This window comes from Sipha flava, unplaced genomic scaffold (genome assembly GCF_003268045.1).
Source record: "Sipha flava isolate LNK unplaced genomic scaffold, YSA_version1 258_pilon_pilon, whole genome shotgun sequence".
Lineage (NCBI taxonomy): Eukaryota > Metazoa > Arthropoda > Insecta > Hemiptera > Aphididae > Sipha > Sipha flava.
The window spans coordinates 975,446-998,349 of NW_020272917.1; the positions used below are offsets into that span (position 1 = coordinate 975,446).

The following is a 22,904-nucleotide window of genomic DNA, read 5'->3' on the forward strand; positions in this document are numbered from 1 at the left end:
CCCCCCCCCCCCCCCCCCGGTAAACAAGTCAGGCCTGACTTAAATGGTTTTTCACAACTAGGCAAACGTAAGTATTGTCGCCCCTTACATGTAAATACTAATCAAATTTTTTTTTATTTAAGCGATACTAAAATAGACTCGATTTTGAGTTTATTATATTTATATATGGAAAGATAACAATACATTTGTAGACAAGTAAACCACTACTAATTTCAATAAAGCAAATAAGATTGTTATATTTTTTTTTTTTTTAAAAATCATCCATAGTTTAAAAATGCCGCCCTAGGCGTAGGCCCACGTCGTCTGCCCCTTGAGTCGGGCCTCAAACGAGCCCCTGGCTAGCCATTTCACGTAGTCGTCGCTGCACTACGGACTCGCGTGTACGTACGTCGTGCGATACAACAACCACGCGCGTGAATTTTACGTAAAACAAACAATCCCCGAGGGTGGTTGTACATCGCGTACGAGATATGGTAATAAAATCAAGCTTAGTTTCCGCTCGTGTTTACCGATGCGTGTGTGGTACGTTCGAATAACAATCCGGCGAAAACAAACCGACCTACACGTGTTCGACTGGAGATGTAGACCGGTAGACTAGGGTGTCCATATTAAGAAATTAAAAAACGTAACAGATGTTACTTCCCCCCTCCCAAAAAAAAAAAATAACCATCATCCATATACATTCACACATCTTAATACAGTTAAAATTCAAATATCTGTCATATCATAAACAATTATTTTCTTTTTCCTTAACCCTTTTCTAGTAAAATAACCTAAATAATAAAATGTTTTCTTTTAATTATTATTAAACAATATTTTCTCTTAATTATTGATCAAACAACACAATGTAGCATTTTAGAACTGTTATAATTTTTTTAACCATTAGAAAAATTTAATTTTTAATATTACAATTACAATATTAAACAATATATTGTTACATATAACTAATCTTATATTTTTTTAACAAGAATTAGGAAAATTATACACTATCAGATATCAGCCCCCCCAAGTGAACATAACGGACATGGAGGTCAAACGACGTCGATGCCTGCGCATCCGTTAACGGGATGAAAAACGACGTTCGGAAAACGCAAACGATTATTGGTCGCACCGCGATTTACCGAACACCCATCGTCATGCGGCACTTAGGGATGCTATCGCGGTGCGTACAGGGTGTACGGGCGCGAACGGGCAACTATTAGGCGTTTGAGAATCAGATGCGTGAACTGGCTGCGATGATCGTCACAACAACCGAAGAAAACAGATTACGTATGGTTTACACGAGCTGACGAAACAATACATTTCGGAGGACGGGCGAACGTCAAATTTCGGATCGCGGCGGCGATACCCTTTTGCATACCTTTATGCGACTTGTTCGCGTACAAGTGTAGGAATGGAATTTTTAACATCCGCGATAAACGTAGGACTCGTTCGCGTACACATCAACTGTAGAAAAAGTCTACTAAACCTCAAAAGAACTTACAAAAATAATATTTACCCGCTTTATAACATTGTTTTCAAACCTTTTCCTTCTCGATTTTATAGGCTTAGGAGACTGTCTGTGTACAACAGGCGGGATAAAACATTTTTTGTTGTTGATTTAATTTGAGTTAAATTTGTCATTTTATTTGGTTAAATGAATATTATGTTTGTGTTTTATTCATTTTAATGTAATGCGTCTTTATCACTAATTAAATTTATGTATCGATGTAAAATTTTGTGCCGATTTGTTTTAAATATTCCAATCGATTTATAGATTTGTTATATAAATATCTGAAACAGTTGTCTAAAAATTTTATTTATTTACGAGTATGGTATTTTTTCACTGAAAATTATTAGTATTTTTGTTTATTGAATTTTTAAATCTGATTCTGATTGAATATGTTACATTGAGTCTATAACTAGGCAGATTTTTGAATGTGGCAGATAAAACTGACTATTTTAATGACTAAGAAAACTTTCAATGCCATTTGTTATCTTTGAATTATTATTATTATTTGATGTACTATCTTCCATAACTAGTAAAAAATCAATGTCAAGCAAAATATAATTTCCCAGAATATAATCTGTGAATTTGGTAAATATAGTCATATATTGATAGCAAGGCCGTAAAGTTGTCCGAGATTTCATCGGGTGGTAAATAACTTAAACCGAAAGAACATTTAAGCCATGTGCCAATTTCTAATGATTTGTTTAAATATTCGTTTAAAAGTGTTTTATTTTGTTGGATACGTCGATACCAACTTTGTCCAAGATGGTAATTACAATAAACTAATTCACAATTTGGAAACCTTTTATAATATAATACGAGTATTATGAGTGGTTTTTTCGGAATCGGCACGGAAAACATTTATTATAAATGGTTTGTTAGTCAGTTGTACTCATAATCAGGGCTCGGAAGTTGTAGCACTACAAATGTTACGTTTTAGCCTTATAATGTGCACTTAAAAACTCTAAACTATGCGCTATAAATAGTACGAAAAATCAAAAAATATGCATTTAACTTGAAAAAAATTTAACTTTACAAATTGTTAGGCTCATTAGATACAGTCTTTACTGATTGTATTATAAAATGTTAACAAAAATGTTAAATTACTTAAATATATTTGTAAAAATGTACTTATTATTTAATTATTTTATATATTTACCTTGGAAATTATCTTAGATTATTAAAATGTTTGATAATCTAATGCAATGATATAATAAGGGAATAACAATGACGTCACTAACTATTAATACATCAAATTGTCAATGGAAACATGAAATAATATTTGATGAAGTCTATTTATTTCCAATAATTAAAATATTTTTAAAAACATAACCAAGTAAATACAATTATTATCAACAAAATGTGATTATGACTTACATTACGTGAAAATATACTCGAAAATAGCACTATAAACCCTGAATTAGCAAAATAGCAATAGAACTCGTAAATATACAAAAAATAGCAAAATTAAATTTTGCATTTGATATCCGAGTAGTGAGAAACATATTTGTATCTTACTTTGAATGTTCTAGGATGAACCAAAAAAAATATGCATTTGCTAGAACTTCCGAGCCCTGCTCATAACTTTTCTAACATATCCCGTAATATCAAATAACTCGATGTCTATTTTTTGCATTCAAAACAATAAACAAGAGCAATATAAGTTTTTTTTGTAGATATGTAGCTTATATAGTTGTATAAAATATTTTGGAACATAAGTAAAAATCTCCAAAAACATGTTCCGCGTTTGAAATTGCCTCTAAATTGATTTTGCCTGTAAATACAGTTATATTTTTGGCATAAATCATAAAACAAAATTGTTCACCCTTGTATTGAATTGTCTTTTATATTTCATATAACTGTTTGATAGAAAATTTGGTGTATACTTTCTTTATAATTAGAACTTAATTTCTGTACGAGTAAAATTTATCGAAATATCTTTCATATTTTGTAAAACAATACGTATCAATTTACTTGAAAATATATGCAAATCATCATTTGATTTACGTTTTAAAGAACTTTTTATAAAATTTCTAGAAATTAATTGCAGTGTGTGTCTCGTAATTGTATGTGTTTGAAGCAGGGCTTCAAACCATAATTTTTTTTTGTGGTTAATGGTATTAGTTCATCTACCATTTTATTTGGTTTTAAAAACTGATTAATATTGATCTTATATTTTATAGTTTTTTTTAAAACCGATTAACTTTGTTTTTTAATAAAAAAAATATATTTTTTTCTAACAATTTTATACCTTAGACAATTCATTATCATAATTATGAAGTAATTAATTAGAAAATTCAACTATCGTAAAATATTCTTAAAAAAAAGTTCATAATTTATATATTTACTAGCTGACCTGACAAACGTTGTTTTGTCATATAAATTATTTCTAGAGAATATTTTGCTGGAAAAAAAATAACTAATTTAATATAGGCATGTAAGGATGTAAGGAAGAGGTATGGAGTGATATGAACGGTGACGAAATAATGGACCAATTTTAATAAATTATTAAAAAAATAAATGTTTGATTATATACAGGGACGCCCGGACGGGGGGGGCCAGTGGGGGCCATTGTCCCCCCTGAGATTTTCGCATCACTTACAAAATTGGAAGTTATTTTACATAAAACTGATCTTAGGTATTCAGTGACTATTCGACAATCCTTGTATCTAACAAGTATCTAACATTTTTTTAATCAACAAATGATGATTCAATTAATTTATTTGCTTCAAACAAAAGGAGATTGTCATTACTTTTTGAATAAAATAATAAAATATGATGCGAATTCAATCAAATAAAGTTGTTTTTTGTTTAAACTTTATTATATTTTTTCTTATAAATATTAAAACTAATAACTAATAATGTAATTTTATATAAACTTAAATGAGTTTTGATTTTTAAAAAATTATTAATGATAGTAATACAAAATATGAGTAGATGAAATATGTAGCAGTAAATCTTCCTATAAGTATTTAGGTACTTACAATTTTTTTGCCCCCCCTGAGCTACATTTCTGTGGGCGTCCCTGATTATATATATCGCTAATTAAGATAATATTAGTAAAAAACAATATCTATCCTTTAATGCAACAGAGTGTACAATATTTTTTGCTATCCCATCTTTCACCGACATAAACTGGATGATTCGAGAGCACGCCACGTATAATTGTCCAAGTGAAAAATATGATATGCTCAAATCTAAGCCACAGATAGACATCGTTTAGCCTTGAGACTTATTGATAGTCATTGCAAATGCTAATTTAATTGGAAATTGAAGGCGTTTAAATTGTATTGGCACATCTGTCGGTATAATAGGGATTCGCGGTAATAATATATTTTCACCTCAGAATTTGCCATTTAAAATGATGGCTTCGATAACATTTTTAATTAATTTTTTAACGAATTATCGCGTGCCGTTGTACAACCGTAGTGGGTCAAATTACGAAGCAAAATAACCGGAGATCAAACTTTCAATTGTAAACTATGCGGTGCCAGGCCTGGTAAATCCAATGAGCTTAAAAACTCTGTTAGATAATTTACAGCTTCAGTAGCATAGCAAACTATATCTATAGATTTGTATTACACCATGTCTCCTGGTAATAAATGTTTATCTTGAGATTCAATTCGTTGACATCCACATTTTTTACTACTAAAATTCCTCTTTCTGCCAGTCACTCATGATTTGTGTATTGTCTGTGTACATTGGAAAATATCTAGTCAATGAGAGCATCTTGTGAATAAATGATTGTGCAGAAATAGGTTGGTTATTTTATATCCCGTTTCATCTGTAGTAACTTGAGAATTTTCTGCACGCAGTTTTTTTTTTGATTGAATCGCAAGTATCGAAATTGTTAGCTCTCATCTTATCTTTACATACATTTCAACCATAAATTGTTGACAAAGCTCATGACATTGCAGAATAACTTTGTCCTGATCGCGTCTAATCATCAACCGATATGCATAATAATTTTGGAACTAACTTCTTATTTGTTTTGGAACCTGTTGCGGGATCTTTTTGTTTAATATTTATGCAACACCCGTCATTTACTACCAAAAATAAAATTAATAGCTTTTAAATATTTTTTAATAGTTTCTCAATAGTTATATTCAATAATTCATTTTCAATTGCGCAGTTATCGACGGGGTCAAAAATTATTAAATTAAACTTTGATTTATTAAATGATAGCACTTTTTCAAAATTTTTTTTCGTAAAAACCGTCTCTTGGCTACTACGAATAATTAAAAAAAATTGAGCCAAATCGGCCCAGCCGTTCTCAATTGATGAAATATTATACATTTTTGGCTTCATTTATATATATATAGATAACTAATAACTAATTATTTATTAACTTTATCGGACTAAACTTACGCCTAAACCTTCTCTGTGATGTCTTCTTTAATTTAAAAAAAACTGCACGACAATCCAAGGAGTAGTTTCAGAGTTTATCCCAAACAAAAAAAAGCGACTTCATTTTATTTAGTAGTATAGATATAGATATAGATATAGATAATATATTAATATACAATGAATAGAATGATACACATTTTTAAGTTCTTATTACAATATTGAATAACACGCATAATGAACAACATAACTGCAATATTTGTTATCGAGAAGACAAAAAATAAAAACCATATTAATTCAAAATGTTGAACAAATTTACAAATATTTGATACAATTTAAGATAACACCATCGTTCATTAAAAGCGGTATTGTAACAATAAACAATGTGGTTTCTGGTTGTCATTAATCGTGTTCACGTATTATCTATAGTAGTGTGGAGTTACGATCAGTAGTCCCATTTACTAACTGTTCCAGTTTTATCTTCCGAATTATTTTATGTTTATCTAATAATTTTTACCTGTTTTTTGTCAAACAAAACAGGCTGACCAATTTAACAAAATGTGTAAAAACTAAAATTAAATATTAATCATTTTTCGTAATTAAAAATGTATTTATTTCCGTTCGAGAACGAAAAATATTTTTCTGGTTAATCATTTCGTTTTCATTCTATAAATTGTGGTTCCATTTTTATTTCGTTTATACATGTTTTCCAATAAAATTGGTAAAAAAAAAAAACGGTTTTAACCGATTTGAAGCCCTAGTTTGAAATATTAATTACCTTGGTAATTGATTCATTCGCTGTTCACTGTACTTATTCTTGATGTACATTTTTTATTGGAATATATAAACAACAGATAATCTGATTTTAAAACATGGAACTCACTATACGTAAAGCTTTTAATATTAAAACAACATTTTTCTCTGCGCGTTTCAAAAGCATTTGCTATTTAAATATCTATGATACTAAACAAAATAAAACGACTAAAGAACTGGCGACCGGCAACTGGCTAATTGGCAACTCGTGTCTCGATAGCAACATACGTTCATCTAAACAAAAGGAATATATTAATATGATAACACAAAACGTAGCCAAAACATCCACACACTAGTTAATCCAAACATTTTAGGATTACTTGTATCTTATCGAAATGTTTAAGATAAATTGTATCATTAAAAGCTACTGTAAATTGCAAATAAAGCCTGTATTGGGAATTAAATTTATTGTTGTACGTAAACGAGTCGTAATTTTTGAGTCAAAATTTGTATTAGTTAGTTTTCATTTTTTTTGTTGTACGCAAACGAGTTGTCAGTTTTCAGGTAAACAAATGTGTACTGTGCACAAACGAGTATCACTAGTTGAGCGTACCTTTTCGATCAACGCGGCAAATCAAAAGCACGTGTGGAGTAAATAACTAAAAAAAGAAAAAAAACGATAAGTGTTAGTTCAAGTGCACCGGTTGTTAAAGTGTTCAAGTGCATCCATGTTATATTTACATTACACTATATAAGTGTATTGCAAACATAAACATTAATTAATACTGTACAAACCAACGGTATTTGTTTTAAAAATTTGTATTTTTTTATTTTTTTAAAAAAAACTCTGTTGAAACTAATAATTAAACTGTTAAAAAAAAAATTATAATAACATTCAATAAATGGTTTTTAGATTGATTCAGAGTAGATGAGGAATGTTTCATTGGTATTACCATGATATTTTTTATTTACATTTTTTTTTATATCCACCAACACGCACGATTTCGACGAGAAATATAGCTCTAATCATTAAAAAGAGGGGTAGTTTTGGATTGCAAATGTTGAGATTTTTTTTTTTTTTAAACTCAACAATTTTCCAAATAATTAAGGAAAGCAGACGAAAAATTACAGAAAAAACGCTATTATACTGGATTTTGATATAATGGAATTTTTATTACATACGCGAATACGGTTAGGTATAATGGCTATCGCAAATTTTTATCGTTCTAGTCACATCGATGAGTCATATATTTTACATGTTTGTGCAGCTTTGACAGTGCCTATATTCATTTGTATTCACTACGATTGTAACGTAGTGACGAATGAATTCTTAAATTAATAAAGCTTTTTTATTAATATACTAACGATAATTTAACATTTTTATAAAATAAATGGCTATATTGAAATTTTATAGAAATTAAAAATTTCAAAAGTTAGGTACTCTGCTGACTCAGTTAACAAATTTCATTTTTATGATTTTACAATGCAACTTACAATAAAATCGCTCTAAAAAAAAAAAAAAAAAAATTGTAAACAAGCTTACGACTCAATAGTAAGAAGTACACTGTGGAATGAAATGATCAAATTAGGAATTCCAACCAAGCTCGTCAGAATGATGAAAACATGTATGCTAGATTCAAGGTGCAAAGTGAAGTTCAACTCAGTAATATCAGAGGAGTTTACAGTAAATACAGGGGTAAGGCAGGGTAATGCTTTATCTCCGGTCTTATTTAACATTGCCTTGGAATCGATAATTAGAAGAATAACGCAAAACAAACCGCAAGGTTTGAATACATATAGGACAAAGAAAACAGATAACATTAGCCGCATATGCAGATTATGTAGTCGTAATAGCAGAGACAAAGGATAGCCCAAAGAGAATAACCGAAATATTGAGTGAAGAAACGGGAAAGATTGGGCTTATTATTAATGAAAATAAAACCAAATTCATGATTGTATCTAGGAAAGAACACCCACAAAGTGCTATAATAATAAAAGACATGTCATACAAAAGAATTTGGAATCATAAGTACTTAGTAGTAGATATAAATTCACAGGCAGATTGCCATGAGGAAATACACAGGAGAATCACAGCTGGAAATAAATGCTACTACTCATTAGTCCAATTATTCAAATCTAAAAAACTATCAAGAAAAATTGTACTATATTTCTATGGAGCATGGGCATCTGCCAAATCTGACGAAAACAAATTAATGATCTTCGAAAGAAAAATTTTGCGTAGAATATTTGGTCCAAAAAGAAATGAGGAGAGTAGTTATGAAATAAGATCAAATAGAGAACTGAATGCTTTATTTAACGAACCCAGTATAGTTGCCATACTCAAGAGCCAAAGAATAAGATGGGCCAGACACGTATGGAGAGCAAAAGACCAACTTTTATGGACCATCACGAAATGAAAACCGAACAAAAGGCGACTGAGAAGAAGGCCTAGACAACGGTGGGAAGATCGAGTCAAGAAAGATATCAGGACGATAGGAGTTATGAATGGAGAAGAACTAGCAGAACACAGAGAAACATGGAGGGAGATAGTGGAAACGGCAATGGGCCTAAATGGCCTTGAATAAACGTCAAAAAAAATTGGATGAACAATTAATATTTACAGAGATATGTTCGGCTGTATGTAAACTGCAAAAAAATAACACATTTTTTAAAAATTGATAGCAAACTGCGCCGAAAAAATATTAACATTATACAATTTGCGACAAAACCAAAGATCCATTATACGAGTACAAACTGCAACAATTTATTTTATATATGTATAATGTATATAGATACTATATACATACCGATACGACAACATAAATAGGTATTTATATGCATCATATATGCCTATGTGCTGTTATGTATATATATAATTTAATTATTATATTATGTTGTAGACAAATTTGTAAGAAAAATCCAATTTTATTATTAAGTTTTAACACAATATATTAAATATTGGCTTCTTCACAAGTACAAGACTATCACAAGTTAGTTTAGTACGTACTGTGTCGTGTAATATTGTATTTAAAATGGAACTTACAAAAATGTTAAGTCAAAACGACAAACAATTATTGGTGCTAATCAATTTTAAATTTAAATTTAAATACAATTCCAAAATAAGCGGTTATTCAACATGGATTTACTCAGAGAAAACATGCAGAGCCAAATTGGTCTTAAACAACGAAAATGATACTCTTCAAGAAAAATAATTTTTGGTGTGTAATCATGAAACAGAATCTACAATTGAACGTCAAGACGTAGGTAATACTATCAAACGAAAAATTTCCGAAAGTAATATAAACAAAATTCCATCTAAAATAATTATAAAAGAACTTCGTAGTTTAGGAAATAATATACAATTATTGATTAATGAATATATTTGTAGAAATTAATATAACTAAGAAACTAAATATCACCACTTCCTAAAAATATTAATGAAGTACATGAAGCTCTAATAATTATGAATATAATGACTAACAAGAATGACATTTTTTTACTGATTAATGACAAGGGAACAAATATAATTATATTTATATGTCTCACAAATTTAAAATACTTGTGTTCTATGAACAATATTTTTATAGATGGAACATTCTAGTATTAAATATTTTTATTAATTTTTTGTACTGCATGGTTTTTAAAGTGGTATATATACGTCTCTGGTATATGTATTGCTTCCCATTAAAGTACATACATCGACTTATGAAAGTTTCTTTGATAAGTTATGTAATGTATGTTTTATCGAAGATTTCGTAATTAACCCAAATATGTTTGTAATTGGTTTTGATACTGGAACACACGAAGTGGTTCGCAGTATGTATCCAAACAGTAGTATTCGAGGTTTAAAACGTGGTTTAGAAAATTACAAAATTTGGGCCTATCTAATTTTTATATTGAAGGAGACACAGATGAAGGAAAATTTTTAAATTATATTTTTGGTTTTCCATTCCTCGAACCCAGTAGTGTATCCAGGATTCATTTAACGGAGGTGTTTTAAAATTTAATGGACTTATGGTAAGTAGGGAGATCTGCCCCCTACCGTATTACACCAATAAATACCATGTATTTATATAAATTATTATATAAATTAAAATTATTCTATTAAAACGGTGTATGTAAAATCTATAAGTTGTATACAACGTTTATTTAAATTATACTGTAAGTTTGTAATTTGGTAAAATACGGTCGATAGGAGTTGTTCTTATACCCATATAACCCCCCTTAAATACGCCCTTGCTCGAACCTGATGAAGATAAAGATTTATTTGGTTTTGATTTAATTGCAGATATGCCATTTAATGATAAATTACTAGAATTTTGCAATTATTTAACAGAAACTTATATGCAAGAAATATTCTCTCGTACTTTGTAGGCATCTAAATCAGAAATTATAACGAATAATGTGTGTGAATCTTTCCATTCGAAAATTAATGCATACTTTTATCATCATCCATCACTATATAAATTTATAAACGCTTTACAGGATGTTCAAGTTGACACGTATATAAAAATTAGAAGTGTAGAAGCAGGTGAAGAACAGCAACAAATGAAAGAAGATGGACGAATTTCGAGGTATAAATTTTTGAAAAAAGTAGGCTTCAAAAATAAACGGAAAATGTTAAATTAATTTATTAGAGTATCTAAACAATTATTTAAATTTTTAATATTTTTTAATTACACGATTACTACAATATATTAAAAACAATACATACTTGTTACAAAATGTTAAATAAATTTGTGTGTTAGTTTAATATTTAACATATTATAATAATATTTTATGTATTTAACATATCAATTAAATAATTAAATGTGTTAATTTACATAAAATAATGTATTATTAATTTATTATTTCAATTTTTAATTTTTTTAAACCTATTAAAAACAATATGTGCATGTTACAAGATAGCCAACGATGTACAAACGTTATCGATCATGAAGTTAAGTCACCGATACATATATATATTAAATAAATTATCGCAGTTTGTATAATGTACTCGTATCTTATCGGTATCGCCGCAGATTGTATAATGTTAATTTTTTTTCAGCACAGTTTTTACATATCAACTTTTAGAAAATGTGTAATTTTGTCACAGTTTACCATCTTCCATATTTCCATTGGGAAATCATGTTGGGTTAACTTATATAGATATTATCATTATAGTTTTAACTATAAACATTAAATTAATTAAATCCAATTTTTATTAAAGTTCAAAGGTTCAGTATTTAACCGTGGTTTTTTTTCGTAAAATTTGGTTTATCAATCTGATTACAAAGATATTAAATTCTCTTTTGCTCAAAATTGTTATTTTAAGTCAATAATAGTACAATAATTTATAATTAATAAGAAAAATTCAACATGATGAGTGACCTATTTATGTATCCTACCCGACCACAGGTCACGCACTTTATATACATTATCAAATGGTTTCTTTTATCCGAAAACTTTTAAATTATCTTGACTCACGAAATAATCTTTCAGGTGGTTTTTTCGGTATTTGTACTTGTTATCTCGCGGTTGTTTCGATTATAATCTTAACAGCAACACATTATTGAATGAGTGTCACTGCGAAACAAACAAATTCAAACCTCCTGGGAGTCGACGAAATCACAAAAAAAAAAAAAAAATTACACGATTCATCGACCAAACAAAATAAAAGAAAAGTCCTACATTGGTACACGGAAATCGAAATGCTGAGCGTCAATCGTTTCTGTCAAAAGTTATCAACGGGAGTAATGATAACGTTCGATTGCATTTGATCGAAAAACGGAAAGTTGAAAACGTGAAGGAACTGACACGCATGCGCATATTTCAGGCGCGTGTACAGGAACCTAGTTTGTGAAAGTTTTAATGTATTCAAGGATTAAGAGGCAAATAATAATTATTAACAAACAATAAATAATGACGAACAATATACTTTAGTTACCTTTACTTATTTAATATATTTTATACGGGAAAAAAATATTAATTGTTTTGTGAGGGCATAAAATCATAAACAGTTCTTACAATTTATTGGCCGGAGGGGGATTGGGATAGGAGAATTTTGAACCTTTAAAACCTCTCCTTTAATTACGCACCTGATATACCTACGAGATTGCTGTTATAGATAATAAGAACTGCCGAAAAATGGAATACCTATGCTAAAGAGCTTTACAGAACATGATCGCGGTGCACTATTATGTATTAACTATTACGTATTATTGTTGTATCGTAAATATCGGAAACAGAGAGCATGTGCAGACGACGTCGACGGCGGGATTGAAAAGAAAAGATCAATATGGACGGAAAAATGAAAAATTTAAATAAAAATGTACCTATTACAAAGCGTTTTGTACGAATCCAACGAAGGGAGACAGACGGTGTTTCACAAGTTACGGGCAAGTTTTGTGTCGATACAACTCTGTACGCTACGTATGGCGACGCACTGAAAATCGGCTTCGTGCACTTGTCATCGTCTGGGATACTTTGCAGCGGCGGTTGCAGGACGCACGGAGGGGACGTAATGCATATTTTACTAGTAGCGCCGCCGTAATAACACGGCCGTGTGTGCACGTGAAACTCGTACCCACGTGAAATAATAATAATTAAAACCCACACACGGCGGAAACCCGAGTATAATAAACCCGGTAAACGCACGTATATAATAATGCATGCGTGTGCATAACCACACCCACTCGTACTTACACGCATGTACGCGCATATTGTTTATTGATATCGGCTTTCAAACAAAAGAGTGATTTTCAAATGTATCAAAGAAATTATTAGAGACCGTGAACCGTCTCATCTGTAATAATGTAAAGTGTACACACAGGTATTAAATGTCCCGCAAAGATTTACCAATCGCAATATACCCCCGGCGTTAGTAAATTATTTCCGAATTTGAGTGGTTTTTTTTTTCTCTTCTTTCTAGGTTATCTTTTGTTCGTCACAGCCATAGTCGTGCAAATTAAATGTATCTATGCGTACTCGTGATAATTACTGTATAACGGTTATACGGTTATACGGCTACGCATACTCTAGACCCGAACCGACCGGACCGAATGAATCAAATATTATTCGGTCAGATTTTTATCGCATATGGCTGCATATTCGTTGCCTCCGAACTTTCATTCCGAACTATAACAGTTGAACAGATGATTTTATTGTGTCAGAATAATAATAATAAGATACCACGTATCGTATTTTCTCAGTGACGGTTATGAGAGGGAGGCGAGCGATAGGTGAATCGTAAAAACAACTTGATTTGTCGCCAGGAATAATAGGTGCACATAGTCCCATAATATATTTTTTTTATATAAAACGGAGCAATAGCAGTAATATTTAATAATAGTAACCTTTGGTAAATTTTCATAAAAGAATATTCCCGAGTAGGTAATAACACCATTTAGTCCTCGTGAAATATATATTTCCGGAAACACGTCAAAGTTAAATCCAATTATTGTTCATTCTATATGATGAATCCGGCAGGGTTTTCATTATGGGATCAAAATTGTATACGTAAACGTTAGTAAATTTACTCTTGCTGGTGGTCACCACCATTAATTATTTAACTAGTACATTTTGGTTTTAATTTTATTTCGTGTACATTATTATTTCATTAAAACTGGTTACTTTTTATTTTAAAAATTTGAAAAAGTAAATTAGTGAAAATCTCGATAGTAGAACAGCAATGTTGAACAACAAATTTTTTAGTCATTCGAATGGAATAGTAACTAAATTCTTGTCAAAGCGTGATAAAAAAAAAAAAATAAATAAAAATGATCTCTGCTAATGATATTATTATGATATTTTTTTTCATCGATGTTCAAAATGACCTTTAAATTCAAGCGTACGACAGTTTGAAACTAACAACATTGTATTTAATCTTAATATAATGATATTCCGTGACTTTATTTCAAACGTGCTTTATATTATAATCTTAAAAGCACGTTCGGCATTTCTCAGAGGTCAACAATACCGTAATATATTTCAAAACATTACATATACGACTCCATTGTAAACTGAGCGCAATCCCTTTTCGGTGGGCTGTGTCGATAGCCCATGGTGGATCTTCTTGGATTTTGTCATTCGGTTTAGACCGAGCGTATTCTTCCCACCGCTACTTTGTAATATGTATCGTCACTGGTGCAAAGTCAATCGGTTTTGTGTCGCATTACTGATAGTCATAAGAAAAACGATGTGTACCTTTTACATTTTGAATGTTACCTGCGGTGCCATGCTTTCGGTCCGTGGGCGTGTGTTAATGAAGCTACTAACCGCAATAGCTATAAACGAGATACACATTGGATGATGCATGCTGAGTGCTGACAAAGCGAATCTCACCATCGTTTTTCTCTCGTAATCGGTTGAAATAAAATATTTTGTCTTTAACCTGTTTTATTGTAATTATTGTTCTATGCGCAGTTTAAGATATTTTTTTAATCTAATTATCTTTTATTTGTTTTATTATAAAACATTCATTGACTTATTTTTTTTTTCTTAGTATAAGATTTGTATGTTAAATTCTGAATGAGGAATAGGTTAAAACCTATATAGGTTTTAGATTGAGGTTTTTTTTTTTTTTTGAGTCTATGTTCATGGTATTGACTAATTGACTAGAAGGATTGCTCTTAACTATCATAAGAGATATCTGATGGAAAAATGTATCTAGTTGATACTTTGAAGGCGGTTATTTTACGAATTTCTTGAGACGTTTTTTTTCAATAATTACAAAAAACTGACGGAAAGTTATATAAAAATGTCAACATTTACGGCATTTCGGTTTTCGCCAAACCAAATTTTTATTTTCATCATAACTTAAAAATAATAACAGTAGAAGGTTAAAATATTTACTGAATGCTTATATTATTACTCGCTATAATTAGTACAATTTTCAATAAATTCCTTTGAACTATTTTTTGATAGTCGGAAATATATTTTCTTTAATTTTTATTTTAAATATCGATAAAATAATTTTAATTTGACAAAAGGTTTTCAAAATTTAATAAAACTTTTCATATGTATTTATTAATGAAAAAATAATATTCGGATCTGCAAATGCCGATGGTTGAGATTTTTCCATTTTTCCTTCCTAAGCAATATAAATATTAGACACTTAAACACAATGTTACTCTAGTATTTATTTATTAGAGATCGAATACGTGTGCAAAATCTTAACTTGTAACATTTTTTTATGAGCATTTTAACAACCTATAAGCACCGGAGTAAATCGATTACCTATCGGTATCGTTGTTTTTTTAATACCATGATTTATTATGAGTAACACCTAATAATAATACTACACTGGCTTACAATGTGAAGTGAGTCAAAGTCCAATACCCAGTTTCACGGGCCCATAAAGATTTTTTTTTCTAGCATCTTATCCTTATATGTATAAAATAACAAGCATTTTTTGTGTTTCAATTTTGTGACGACACTATTTAACGTTTTTTCCAATTATTATTTATAGAGTTCCAAATATTCTCCTTCAAGTATCACCACGTCACCAGATTATTCATTTTATTTATCTGACGGGTGTGAGAGGTGGGAATTTTATTTAAAGGTTACGGTTTTTGGCGTGTCATTTAAATAATTTAACGACTTTTTTCACAAAGTTGAACCAAATACTATTCCTAAGAGTGATCTATTATTCATAATTTTATTTTATTTGTCAGTTTGGTTTAGTCGTGTACATACTCTGTTGTAAATAAACCCAAGTCGAAATTATAAACTACAAATTAATATAATAGTTTTAATATTATAAGAGTTGTATAACACCGATCACTCTATCTTTATAACACGATAAGCTCAATTATATAAATTAAGTTAGTGAAAAGTAATAAAACTCTAAAGAGTGGTTATCGATATGCGAACACTCAAACGTGTTACGATCCGTCGGACGCCGATGTATATAATTATGATCATAGAATCATTTTTAACAATAATAATATGTGTATAGAATAATTAGAATCATTTGTAAATATTTTTATTATCATTATTTTGTATTTATAATTCAGCTACTACTAATATTTATCACTTGATTAAATTATGTAAAATATTTTTTTTCTTTAAAACACAACAATGTATGTCGATTTAAGAATTTAATTTAAAAACTAAACACAGGCAAAACCGGGTAATTCAACTAGTACCATATAATATGATAAATTATCAATATTTCTTAAATTCAAACACGTAGAAAGAGAACCTAACCTAACCTAACTAGGTAAAAACAATAAAAAAAAACTTCTAGATCTTGAATCCGCTTTACAACTGCAGTACCCATACTGCGTTAAGTGGGAAGAAATGAAGAATAAGTGTTATTTTTTGTTTTCTTTGTAATTGAATTACTGAAAACGCAACCATGTACAATTCGTTATTCATATTATTACTACTTTTTTTCGAGTTTGAAACACTTACGGGCCGGAATGAGTGTCAGCGGCGTGACATCGGGACGAGATGAGGAAACGAATGATTTCGGTTAAAAAAAAAAATAAAAATACCTCGGAACGTCATGCAGACAGGAGAAAAAAAATCGAAAAACAAAACGCTCAGGGCGATGGTTGAAAACGGTAAGAACGTAATGGTGTGACGGGGAAAAAATTCGTAACGTATTAAAATATGTATTGTGCTATAATATCGGTCGTAATATTATATTTAGATACGGCGACAACGGTATAATGTGTTGCGTTCAGCGCCCGTATCGTCGGTTGTATCATGAAGCCGATTAGCGGTGTTTACGACGTGACGTTGTTTCACGTTGCAATAGGCAAACGGAGTAGCGGCGGCGGCGGTCGGGCTTGTGGTCGCGACCGAACTGCGTTCACCTGTACACACATATATATAATGTATTCAGGTAATTTATTATAACGTTCGTATATAATAATAACAATAGATTAGATATAAATAAACGCCACCGGGGATCGAGTACAAGGGATGCGCGATGAAGGGTCGGGGTAGGATAAACCCTCACCGATTCTGTTTTCGGCGCGTTACTGACACCTGCAGCATGACTTATACGAAGCACCGCGGAACGAGCGGTTGACATTATGTATATGTGTAGAAACGACAAATATGTATTCATTTATTTATGAATACATTTGCGTCGATAATATCTATATATTATCGACGCAAATGTATTCGTTTATTTCTTGTAACAATACGCGACGAGCCCAAAACAGCGTAATGGGTAGGTAGGCAAACATGCAAGATTTTGGCGTGCGCAAAAAATATTTTTATACAGTTATTAAATTTGATACGTCCTCATTGGCTCTTCTCGTGATTCTGTTTAATGGCTTGTTCTAGCATATTTAGTATTCAAGCCGATCTGGCTTATAACTGGAAAATGTTCGTGAAGGATCAAGGATGATGGCACGGTGATTTCGGTTAATGATGCGCAAAGCTCAAGACCAATCAGTCATTTGTTTTGATAGACTATAACGTTCGTAACGTCTTACTCTTTTTCAGCCGACGAACAGGTTAAAATATCGTTTTCTCGACTCCGCACGGCGACGGGGATGAAACGATTTTTATCCTTTGGGGAATATATCCGGAAAAAGGATATTATATCATCCCCTAGCATATCAGACGCCGCATAATAGTGGCCCCTGCCGTATACGTATAAACTTCCCTTCGGAGAAACAAAACGACACGGTACGGTAGAGGAATGAAAATGTTAACCCCCCCCCTCCATAAAATCCGAGACAAAAGAATGATATTCTTATCGTACACCGCCGCGATGACCGGGTTACGGGGAAAGTAAGGGCAGTGGGTTCGGGTCAGAGCTGTATGTATAACGACGGGAACCCTGCGCAGGGAAGGGTAGGGTATTGAGGTGGGCGATAACGGGGCATCGCCGCCGACGTGAAAGGCAAAGGGTGTGTGGACAAAAGGAAAAAAAATAATAATAACAAAAAGAAAAAAAAACACACGAAAAAAAGGATTCTTTAAGCGCAAGCGTCACGCCCACGCCGTGCGCTATATCGTCGCCGCCGCCGCCGTCGTCGCGGTGCGCTCCGAGGGATCGCCTCCGACGCCGCCGAAAAACCGACTAGTTGCTCAACGCGTACCGCCGCAAATCAGTGAACGTCGTGCGGGTTCGTTCGTCCCTTCCGGAGCGGGTGCGCGTGTGCGGTCCCCGTCCGTATCGTCGGTGTTTCCGTACGTAAATGTTCACGTCGTATGACTCGTGCCGCTGAGCAGAAAACGGGGGAAAAAAAGCAGAAAGAAAAAGCAGAAGTCGCGCGCACCGGTGTAACATTACGTTTTACAGGTAGAAATTTGAAAAAATCTGAACTTATGATTAATATTAATTTGTTGATTCTCGGCCGGAACGGATTTCGTCGAGCATACATCGTATCAAACGAAGATACGAGTAGGTTATGTTTGTTTCGTCGTCGTCACCAACATCCTTTGAACATCCTTGCTCTCCCCATGTGATTTCTCGACGAGCATCCTAATTATAATGTCGCTTACGGTAAACTGTCTTTGTACCAATACTATGAAAAAGCACACACACCCACACCCCGCTGACGAGTCCAGAATTTTTTCCTGCTTTGTTTACATAGCACGTACAAAAATAAACCCATAATAAAAGCGAGATGAGTATAAAAAAAATAATAATAATAATAATAATGAAAAAAAGTCTTACGATAATGATTAGTTACGAAAACAGTGTACAGCACCTATGTATTTATATCGTATAAGGTTAAGAATGATTTATTATTACCAGATATTTTGGGACGGGGGTTTTAGACCTCTCAGCTTACATCTCCAAGACGCGCGCGCGAAAACGATCGAATGTCATGAAAAAAAACTGGGTGATAGTAATAAGATATAGTTATGTTCGTCCAAAATACTTAATACAAATATAATATGATATGCTTATACTAGGTAAGTATGCGATGCAGTTAAAATAGTTGACCACCGAGAATACATTCTTTTAACAGCACGATTGATTGTTTTCAGAAATTATTTCCGTTTGTTTTCTTTGTTTTCTCGCCGTCTATTAGCTTATAAATATATTGTATATAGCAATATCATAACGATAAATCATTTTTTTTCGAGTACGGCCATCCATTGTTTTATGGATGGTTTTTTTCCGTTTATTTTTAATTATTTTTTTTTTTTTGACCTTTAGCATTTATCAATAATATGGAACTTCTCCGCGCATAGCTAGCGATTTTCAATCAACTCATAAACAATAATTGTACTATTCAACATAAAATAACTAAACAACTGTTATAATTATAACATGATGATGATATATAAATTAAAGCGTTTAAATTGATTTTATAACATGAGATATGCACATATAAGGAAACGGAATTAAATTACAAAAACGTGTCGTATAAATGTACGAGTTAAGCGACATTAACCTGCACTGCAGACATGCAAACATTTATTTCTCGACATCGCATCGCAGATAACACAGATACACATTTAAATAAAATATAAGATATGTAAATACGGAAATGTAACAAATTAAATAATATAATACAACGTTCGTACGTGTGTACCGATACATATATGTTACTATAATATCATGAGATATATCAATCACATCAAAAGTCTTCGTCTATTTAGATTTCAGCTGTTGACTATTGCTGGTCAAAAACATAAACCGATCCGGAACTGAAAACGTTCACGTTACGTGACGTAGTAACGTAGTCCCGTACATTATATACGCGATCTCGTTAATCATTTAAAACAGTGAGTGCATCGTCCGTCGAGTACACTAAACGAACTAATGCGCATTTACGGAATTGTTTAATTATTGTGGTACATGGTAAACAAATGTCAATTATTCGATAGTTAAATTCGATTTGGCTTGTTTCCCCGAAAGCTTCGACCCTGCGTGTAGTACTCACACGCTTTAAGATTGTAGTAAGTGCGTAAATTAAGCGACTTCGTTTCCAAACGTATACCGTTAGCGAGTGTGCATGTACTGAATAGTGCCAGCAGTAGTGTTGTACAGACGCGTACTTACGTGGTTTGTGGCCAGAGGCTACGGAAATCATGTTGCCGGTAAATAATAATCTGCGAGAGCAATTAAGATACCTTTGCGGATATTAAACAGTATTTGCTGTTTTCATCCGGATAAGATTCGATTAGGTGAAGGAAATATAAATCAGACAATAATTCTGTTTTTCAAATATTATAAGATTTCAATCGTTAAGCTAGTACTTTCTGGGTAGATAAATCGATTTAAAAATATAATAATAATAACAACCATAACAGCAATAAAAAAAAATAATAATAATAATAATAATAGTAACATTAACAAATAAAATTAATCAAATAGGTACTAATAAAATAGCAATGTTGATATATTTAAATTTGTTTTTCATTGAGATTAAATTAATATTAATGATATAACTATACAATTTAACTGACTTAAACGTGTATTGGAAAAAATGAACATTTTAATAAATTTAATTAATTATTTAAGAAGACAATTTTATTTTCAAAATGCACGTGATTAAGTTTAAAAATTAACATATAAATTCATGTACATAGTCAATAAAAGTTCGATTGAATGGCTTTATGACTGTACAACTAAGATAAATGGTAATCGAAAACTATTATTTTATACACAAACAATTAAAAAAAAAAAAAAAAACTCAATTCCTGTTTATTATCCATTGTTTCTTGTAATTTATTAAATATCTTAAAAGAAAACTAGCAATTTAAGTTTATAGACTGAACTAGGTTTAATTAAGTTAATATTTTCTCCGGAGTGAATTAAATTTTGATTGAAAAGAAAAAAAAATTGTAAATTAAATCATTTCTCCTACACTATAATTTAGTTAATTGGAATAAATATTATTAAACGAGCAGAAACAGTAAGTTAAGCGTTATTTAATACAAACAACGGATACAAAGTTTTGAATGTCTTGCAAAATAGAGGTGATTAGATGCGTGTGAAATTGTTGATAAATTACTGAAGTTTGGAATAACTTAATATTTTGGACGTTAAACGTAAAACAAACGTGTACACAAAAGCAAAATAAATTTTCAACTAAACGAGTAATTACCAAAGGAGCATAATTTTCTAAATTATTAGAACTTAAATTCATTTCGTCTTTTTGACACTATAAATAGTAATTACCATCTACAGAGTTTATAATATACTATAATAATTTGAATTTATACAGTTTTAAAAAAATAATATTGTTTATAATATTTTAATTGTTTTATATTATATTATTCATGAACACTGACTTTAGTAATTTATTATAATGTATTACTTGTTAGCTGTTTATTATTTTTTGACAAAATAATGTTGTATCACATTATCACCTATGTATGTATAATAAATAAAATGTAATGTAAATTTACTCAAAAAATATAAATTTCATTATCTCACTGTGCATTAATAATAAATTGGAAATTACAACTTTTTTTCTTTAAATTCATTATAATACATACATAATCCCATGTTTTGAAGTGTAATCAATTAAAAAAGTTAATATTAATCAATACATAAAAATAATTTATAACTTGTAGTAGATGATTCGGAGAAGAATGGGATAGTAATTTTTTCAAAAAGTAGCAATAGAGTTTTATTTTATTTTTAAAAAGAATAATTAACTCGGTATTGCGGTTGGATTACATTAAGTGGTATTACATTTCATCAAAAAATTACAATGGTAATCGTTAATGGAGTTAAATTTTTTTATATATACATATATATTTTTTTTTTATATCAAATATCAAAATTTATTTTCTTTATTTTTTCGTGTTAGTTAGGAAGAGAAGCAAGAAATTCGTATCACCGATTCAACGGTAAATCTTATCTTATGGCCATACAGAAATGCATACAGAAGTTTCACATCAAATACCTATTAACACCGATGATGTATTCTCCATGAAAACTTAAAATATAGAAACAAAATTCGCATTCCACCGTGAAAAGTTACGATTACGAGTCTTCGATTTATTATTAATTTTCGTACATCATAATCAATGTTCGTTCTAACTTCCCTTTAAATGCTCCCGTGGTCAACCTCCCTCATTCTACAAACACAGGCTCACGTTTTTCCTTGTATGAACTAATTGTAATATGTATATCGAGATTATTATTATTTGTTATTAGATCTTTTCCGCTGCATTATAAAATAAATGTAATACAATTCTTCGTTGTACATGAAACTCGGGTTCCTGCTTATCAAGGCTACCGCAATGTGTTCGCGAAATGTTGGCGACATTAACACTGTTTTCTAATACAATGTATTATTGTAATTTCATAATATACAATATTCGTTTGATCTAGAATTCAATGTTAAAAACGAATATGATAATAATAATAATAATTTGCACCGCAGGTGCGTGAAAAAAAACA

General features: G+C 30.9%; 1 protein-coding gene and 1 pseudogene across 2 annotated transcripts in view; both read left to right on the forward strand.

The window, feature by feature from the left end:
* Positions 1-9,618: 9,618 nt before the first annotated feature.
* LOC112684919 lies at positions 9,619-10,515 on the forward strand (annotated as a pseudogene).
* An 8,114-nt stretch (positions 10,516-18,629) lies between these two features.
* LOC112684833 overlaps positions 18,630-22,904 on the forward strand; it is a 187,744-nt gene continuing 183,469 nt past the window's right edge. For both annotated transcript variants that reach the window (XM_025556533.1, XM_025556534.1), the window contains exon 1: positions 18,630-18,833. The gene's annotated coding sequence lies outside the window, so the exon portion shown is untranslated. The remainder of the gene's footprint in view (positions 18,834-22,904) is intronic.